This window comes from Peromyscus leucopus, chromosome 4 (assembly GCF_004664715.2).
Source record: "Peromyscus leucopus breed LL Stock chromosome 4, UCI_PerLeu_2.1, whole genome shotgun sequence".
NCBI classification, from domain to species: Eukaryota; Metazoa; Chordata; class Mammalia; order Rodentia; family Cricetidae; genus Peromyscus; species Peromyscus leucopus.
Genome location: NC_051066.1, coordinates 46076999 through 46085152, shown reverse-complemented (window position 1 = coordinate 46085152; position 8154 = coordinate 46076999).

Genomic DNA, 8154 nt, shown 5'->3' with positions numbered 1-8154 from the left:
AGCCAAGAGAGCTAATGGCCAAAAGAGCAGGGTTGTATAGGAAGTCAGAAGCTGGGGGAGGAAAGCAGAGCTCATGGACCGGAGAAGTTTAGGGTAGGGTTCAGGGTAAGAAGAGCCAAGAAGAGCCAGGATGCCAGCATGGGACTCTGTAACAGGCACTTGCTAGGAGAACCAAGAGGCCAGCATGTGCTTTGGTATGCTCATAGACACCACAGTTAGACATTTGTCCTGGGGTTTCTTTTGGACCTAACAGTGTCCTCCTCTCTACCCATAGATCACAACATTATTTGCCTTTCTCACTACTTTCTAGCTAAAGTGGATTTCTTCTAGTTACCTTGTTCCATAGTTTTCCCTGCCTTGGGCAGTCCATACAGGCTGTTTTCTCCTTTTCCTTCTATCTTTCTCTTGGCCAATCCTTTTGACACACTTTCCTTAGACCAGTGTTTACTGAGTCCTCAAGCTGTCAGATCCCTTTGCTCAGCTCTGTCTCTTGGACATTTATGAATAGGTCTTATCAGATTTTTATTCACTCGAATGGTTATTTCTATGGTAGTTTATTATTTATTACTGGTTCTCCTTTGGACTGTAAGCTTCATGAGACATACCTGCTTTGCTTATTATCTCTGTCTGCAGTGCCCATCCAAATGTCAGGCTTTTCTTTGTTGACCAATAGTCTTGGGTTAAAAAAGTATTTGTTGAATGAATGAACGAAAGGAAGCCAGGTTAGGGGGAAGACACATCCTAGTGTGGTTCTTCTTAAGGAGCAGTGAGCCATTCAAGGCATGTGGTCATACATCCTAACAGTTAGTTAACCCCTCTGCCCTGGTTCTTTTCTTCCCTATGGGTGTCATGAATGTGGGTTTCCTCCCAGAGTCCATGCTTTGCAATGTAGGAATTGAAGACTGAGGTCAGTCAAGGATAAAAAGCCTTTCTTAGGCTTAAGATGAATCAGGAATTTCCAACAATGGAGAAGAGAAACTAAACCCACTGGATTGTTTAGGGACCTTTTAAGGTCATAGATTAAATAAGAGAAATTCATCAGAAATGTTAGGATAATGAGAATCAAATGAAAGGGACAAAGAATACAAGAAGTAAGACACAACCTGACAGCTTTGACAAAGCTCAGCTGCAGGCCCTTGAGAGGGGAAAATTGTTATTTTTGAAACTTTTTATTTTCACATTTCCCCCTTTATTGAAAATAGATTATTTTCTCATACAATATACCCTGACTATGGTTTCCCCCTCCCTCTACTCCTCTCAGTTCCTCCTCACATCCCCTCCCATCTGGGTCCACTCCTGTTCTGTCTCTCATTAGAAAATAACAGGCTTCTAAGAGATAACAACCAAACATAGCAAAATAAAATATAATAAGATAAAAGATAAACCATCAGTTCCAGACAGCTCAGACTGCTACACAGAGAAACCATGTCTCAAAAACAAACAAACAAACAAACAAAATCCACAAAACAATGACAATAACAAAAAGAAACCAAAATACAAACAAGCAAAAACAAAAAACATAAACAATCATATCAAGTTTGGACAAGGCTAACTAACAGAAGGAAAGAGTCCAAGAGAAGGCACAAGAGTCAGAAACCCACTCATTTACATACTCAGAAACCCCACAAAAGCACTGAACTGGAAGCCATAACATATCCACAGAGGACCTGGTGCAGATCTGCACAGGCCCTGTGTGCACTGCCTCAGTCTCTGTGAGTTCGTATGAACTTTGCTCAGTTGATTGAGAGAGCCTTGTTCTCCTGGTGTCCTCTGGACCCCTCTGGCTGTTATGTTCCTTTTGCCTCCTCTTCTCTGGGATTGTCTGAGCTCTGATGGAGACATCCCACTTAGAGCTGAGTATTCCAAGGTCTCTCTTTATCTCTCTCTGCATGTCTGGTTGTGGGTCTCTGTATTTGTTTGAAAGGGGGAATTTTTTTTTACATGGATTCATTGGGAGTGTGAAGAAAAGGGGATGCATTTCCTCAGAGGTGGAAGTTATAAGGAGTTTAGGGGCTTACATACTTAAAGGTAAGAATTGAGAAACAACATTGGAAATGATAAGGTAGTTGTGCAAACTTATTACACACACACACACACACTCACACACACACACACGCACTCACACGATATAGGCATTTCCCCCACTCATGATCCTATTTTCTGTAAATATCAGTCTGATCACACATGGTTCAACAACATGCAAGCCTAGTCTCAGTGTTAGAGACTAGGCTTCAAGATGGAGTACTTCGCTTATGACCCTGCAGATAAAAAGGCATATCTACACCCCTGCATTCAATAAGCTTCTTTCACTGTCAACTGTTTGGTGCTGTAGGGGTGATCCTTCTGTACACTGTGAATATGTATTACTCTCATTGGTTTATAATAAAGTTCTTTGGCCTATAGCAAGGCAGGATAAAGTTAGGCGGGACAATCAAACTGAGGACTCCCACAAAGAGGGGTGGAGTCGGGGGAGACACAAGCTAGCTGCCAAAGAAGCAAGATGCCAGAGGACCAGTAAAGCCAAGGGCCACATGGCAATACATAGATGAATAGAAATGGGTTCATTTAAAGTAGGAGCTAGTTAATAATAAGGCTGAACTATTGGCCAAGAATTTTGTAATTAATATAAGCTTTTGTGTGTTTATTTGGGACCAGGCGGTCGGGATAGAAAAACTCTGCCTCTGTTTACAGTTTGGAACCACCAGGTGGACCAGGATATCTTTTTTCTGGGCTTGAGGTAGGTGTATAAATCCCCAAGGAATTAGACAATATAATGTTACCTTGGCGGCATTGCCAAAACGTTAGCTCCTACTTTTAGCCCAAACTTAAGCTCATCATCATCATAGTCTTCTCAGTGAAGCTCTAGATAGACCATACTGTGACTTCAGCATGCTGCTAACCAGAATGGCTGGCTGAGCCAGTATAAAATGAGACAGGTAATTAGAAAGAGATTCAGGAAATGGGAGTGAGGAGGACAGAGATGCCTACTGCTTTACTAGTGGCTGTGAATGAGTAGTGGTGACACACCAGGAACTCACTTGAGGGAGACAGAGGAAATTAAACACCATTAAAGCCATGAGTCATTGGATTGGAGATTTGAGATGTGTCATTGAAGGGTCTCTTGGTTGGACTGCTTTGTCCTTCTTCATTTTCTTGCTTTCTTGACCACTTCCTAAATTACCTATGATAAAATCTCCAGAATATATATAATTGCAAGTGTGTGTGTATACATGTATGTGTGTGCTGTATGACAGTATTCTTGAAAAGACACACACACACACACACAAAATGTCTACTCATCTCAGATATGTAGCTAGCTATAGACCAAAGAAAGAATACAACTGAAGTTCAACTTAGTGGAATAATGAGTCTTATTGGGGTTCCTTATGGGAGTATGAGTGAGAAGTTAATTATATAAATGACTCAAAGATGACTACCTCATCAAAAGCCTACCCCAGCATGGAAAAGCTGGAAACACAATTCCTGGAAACCTGGAGCTCAGTGCATACTTGTAGGCAGCTCCACAGGTTGGGGACTGTCTTTTTCAGGAAGCTTAGCTGGTCTCTGCCTCTTTCGGGCAGCTCTACATGTCTGAGAGTATCTCTTTGCAGTTTTTACTGCTTATATAAGCTTGGGGGAGGGGTCTAGTGAATATGGTCAGTTTCAGGGACTTTTTGAAGCTTTTGAGTTGTTTTCTTCCTGAGCTTAGCAAGCTTCCCTTCAAGGTTGAGTATTTTTGCCTCTGAGAATCTCAATGTGTGAGGGATGGGTGTTCGTGAATTTATCCATACCTCTACATGTATGTCTGAAGCCCATGCAGTTACACATGAAGGGATATCCCAATGACAATGGCTTAAATAACAGAGGTGATTACTTCACAAGACATGAAACCTGGACATATTTGGGTTCAGGGTTGGTTTAATGGTTTAATGCTATCATCAAGTCCCAGGTGTCCTTATCCCCCCATCCTCAGTGTGTTACTCTTCATCATTTGCGTGTCACACCATGGTCACCAGGTGGCTACTGTAGCCCTTGGTACATGTTGAAAACAGGAAAAAAAATGTAAGTATAAAATAATCCCTCCTGTTAAAACTCCTAAAGGATATTAGTAATTATCTTTTGCACTGAACAAAACTGGGTCACATGTCTGACTCTATGCCATGGAAAGCAGAAGAGGGATATAATAACCATGTCTGGTTTAACTGGACCTGGGACTTGTCCTGGAGTCAGCTTTCCTTGAATGAATGTTTGCCTTACACTTACATAGACTTGGAAGACTTTTAGTAGAAAGCAATGAATGACATAAAGCAGAGACTTTCCAACAAGGTGAATTAAAGTAAACAGTCAAGTTCTCTAAGGAGCAGCTTGGCTTTGTGGACAGGGTGTGAATTCATGTACAAAAGACTGGACTTCAATTTACACTTGGGTCTCCTTGGGTAGAGCAGTCATTTGACATCTCTGAGTCTCAGTTTTCTCATGAATTGGAAAGGTGAATCTTAACCTTGGAGAGATTAAGCAGTGTGAATCCAGCCCTAGTTTAGAACCTGGAGAGCATAAGTTGTCCCTGAGGTTAGGTGGATGAGGTTAGCGTATCATTGGCAAGCACTGTGTGTTACATGCTCCTTGCCACAGAAACAGAGAACACCGTTCATTGATCTGTTTTGAGAGGGAGTAAGTAATGGAATATAAGGCGTTATGAGTTTTACTTCTGCTTGACAGATGTGCTCATTTCTATATTTACGTACAAGAGATATGAGGAAATGAAGAAGGAGAGCAGGAGGGGAGGAAAGGAAAGGGGGAAGTGGAGTAGTGGGTGATTGCCTTTAATACATACCCGTAAGTCAATATGGATGATACAGAAATGAATTCCTGAGAGCGCAGGAAGTGGCCTTCCACAGCCAATGAGGAATCTTGTTAGGATACGTGAACTCTGGTGTGGGGTTTGGGGAACTCCAGAGAGGGTGTCTGACTGTTACAGCTGTCACCCCACCAGTCCTCTCAGAGTGGATGCAAGTTGGGTTTGGCTTCATGTCTTTTTTCCCCCCATCTTAGTTTGAGGGTTGGTTGGTGCTGAAGACAGGGTCTCCACAGCCAGCTCCTTTGTTTTTGTTTGTTTGTTCATTTCAGGACAGGGTCTTGAACGGAAGCTTCTGCTTCCAGAATGCTGGGACTACAGAAGTGCACCATCACACCTGTTGGTTGACAACTTTCCGTGATTATTTCAACTGTGACTCCTCAATTATGTGGCTTCTGCCAGGGGGCCCCTTAAGCAGATCAAGCTACACAACTGTCTTGCTATGTAGAGGGCCTAGTCCAGTCCCATGGAGGCTCCATAGCTGTTGGTTTAAATTTCATGAGTTCCCACTAGTTTGGTTCAGTTGTCTCTGTAGGTTTCCCCATCATGATCTTGATGCCCCTTGCTCATAGAATCCCTCTTCTCTCTCTTTGACTGGCCTCCTGGAGCTCGGCCTGGTGTTTGGCCATGGATTTCTGCATCTGCTTCCATCAGTTGCTGGAGAAAGGCTCTAAGATGACAGTGAGGGTATCCCTGGTACATGAGCTGGTTTTTTGGAGCTCACTACCTGTGGTGGGACACCTCACACAGCCTTGAGGCAGGGGGAAGGCCTTGGACCTGCCTCTACTGATGTACCAGGCCCTACTGACTCCCCATGGGAGGCCTTCCCTTCTTGTAGGAAGGAATGGGGGCTGGGTTGGGGGGGGAGGCTGAAGGGGCGGGAGGAGGGAAGAGGGGGATCTGTTATTGGTATGTAAAATGAATAAAAAGTTTCTTAATTAAAAATATATGTGGCTTCAAAGGGGAAAGAGAAGCAGTGAATTAGTGAATTGGGTCTAGGAAATTCACTGCTTGACTGATTTTTTTTTTGTAACTTGACGAATTTTCTTTTTTCTAAGATGTATGTGGGATGAGGGACTCTCAACTGAGGGACTGCCTCCATCCTAATAGATTGTAGGCAAGGCTGTAGGGCATTTTCTGAATTAATAGCTGATGTGGGAGGACATTGCTCACTGTGAGCTGTGTCACCTCTAGGATGATGGAAAGCAGACTGAGCAAGCCACTAAGCAGCACCTCTCCAAGGCCTCTGCATCAGCTCCTGCCTCCAGGTTCCTGCTGCTTGAGTTCCTGCTCTGACGTCCCTCAGTGATGAACTGTGACCTGGGAGTTACGTAATGAAATAAACCCTTTCCTTTCTCACGTTGCCTGTGGTCTTTATCAAAACAATAGGAAGCAAACTAAGGCAGAAGCCTGTCAAAGGCCCCAGCTAGCACCTCTATCTCCCACTGACACCATAAGCACCATCAGGTCTGCTGGATCGTATGGTCCGGGTGGTACGGCATTCTGCACACACAGCAGCCTGGACCTGTGGAAAAGCCTCCTCCTGTTCCTGGTCCCACTCATAGCTAGCACTTCCCTGAATGACTTGATATATTGGCCAAAATAACACACCCAAGGGAGGAATGTACTGCTTCCAGAATCCAAATAAGCCTACTAAATGTTGTGCTTTTTTTCTTGGTGATGGGAGTGCCCAGGTGCCTCCTTCATCTTAAAAGGAATGTTTCCACATGCCCCACACCACTGGACTCCTAGAAGTTTCACCAAAGTAGAAGATCTTTGAATTTTGGTTGGATTTATTTCCCATCCTCTGATGCACATATGTGCTACCAGCAAGTTCAAAGTGTTCGCTACCTCCTGCCCACTTAGTCCAATCAGCAGAATGTCGTCAATATAGTGCACCAGTGTGATATTTTGTGGATGAGACCAATGTTCAAGATCCCTTTGAACTAGAGTTCATTTAACCTGGAGGTAAAACTGTAAACATAAACTGCTGGCAACAAATGACTTCAGTGGTCCTTATGCACAGGTACAGGGAAAAGGCATTTGCTGGATCAGCAGCTGCCTTCTAGGTACCAGGAGATGTGTTAGTCTGCTCAAGAAAGGACACCACACCTGGCCCAGCAGCTACATTTGATTGAGTTTGTGACAGTCAACTGCCACTCTCAATGACCCATTTGTCATTGCACAGGTCAATTAGGAGCGTTGAAGGGATTTGCAGTGGGAGCTCCATCTTTTATGTCCTCAATGTGGCACTAATTTCTGAAGGAATTTGGTGTTGTGTTTGGTTGGAGGACACATAGACCAGGTAGCAGAGGACCAGCAACTTTCCAGGGCTCTGCCATTAGCACTGCAGAGACATCCAGTCTCATGGACTGAACAACTACCAGATTCTTAGCCTTTCCATTATGAACCAGACCTTGTTGGACCTGAACCTGGACCACATCCTTAAGCCAGTCTAATAAATCTACTTTTATTGTATGTATTCATTCTATCAGTTTGGTTCCTTAAGAGAACACTGAGTATACTGTTGCAGCAACATTTCACAGGCCAAGGTTCCTGGTTCTTCAGGCGTCACCCAGCATTAATAAAAAAAGGCTTACAAGACTCTAAGCATCTATCTGGAACACAATAAAGACAATGTGCCTATCTTATTTTTCACTGTTTATGTGGTTGGAAAGTTTAAAGAAAGATAGACACAGAGTTCAAGAGTTTACTTGTTTGCTTTTCAAGACGTGCTTGACTAATTTGGCAAAACTGATCCCTGTTACCAGTCTACATTGTATGAAGTATGAACCACCTTGCTCTGAGCTAGGGAGTAGTAGACACCACCCACGCCAAAATTATAATCACTTGGCACACATCTCCGTGACCCATGCTTGCCTGTAAACAAGCGCCAGCAAAGGATCATTTCCAAGACTGATGCATCACAAGAGGGAGGTGCTCTGGATAAAACTCAGACATGAAAACTCATCAGCCAAGGCATCAGGCAGACTGGTGTAAGGGCTCTGGAGAAGTCCCACAAAAGACCACCATTCATGTACACAATCAGCAAAAGCATTTATTATCTCAAGAATAAAGGTACCGGCATGCTGGGACCACACATTCAACACAAAGACAAAATGGTGACCCCAAGAGAGGCTCGCAGGCTCCTTTGTTTGTGGGGGGCCCAAAACAGCTTGACCACACAACTTCCATGACAGGCTTAGAGGCCCAGACACAGCTTCTGTAACAGGCTTACTATCAGGTAACACTTGAATCCAGAAAAAAACCATGAGCTAACCCACCCAGGGAGGGCCTGC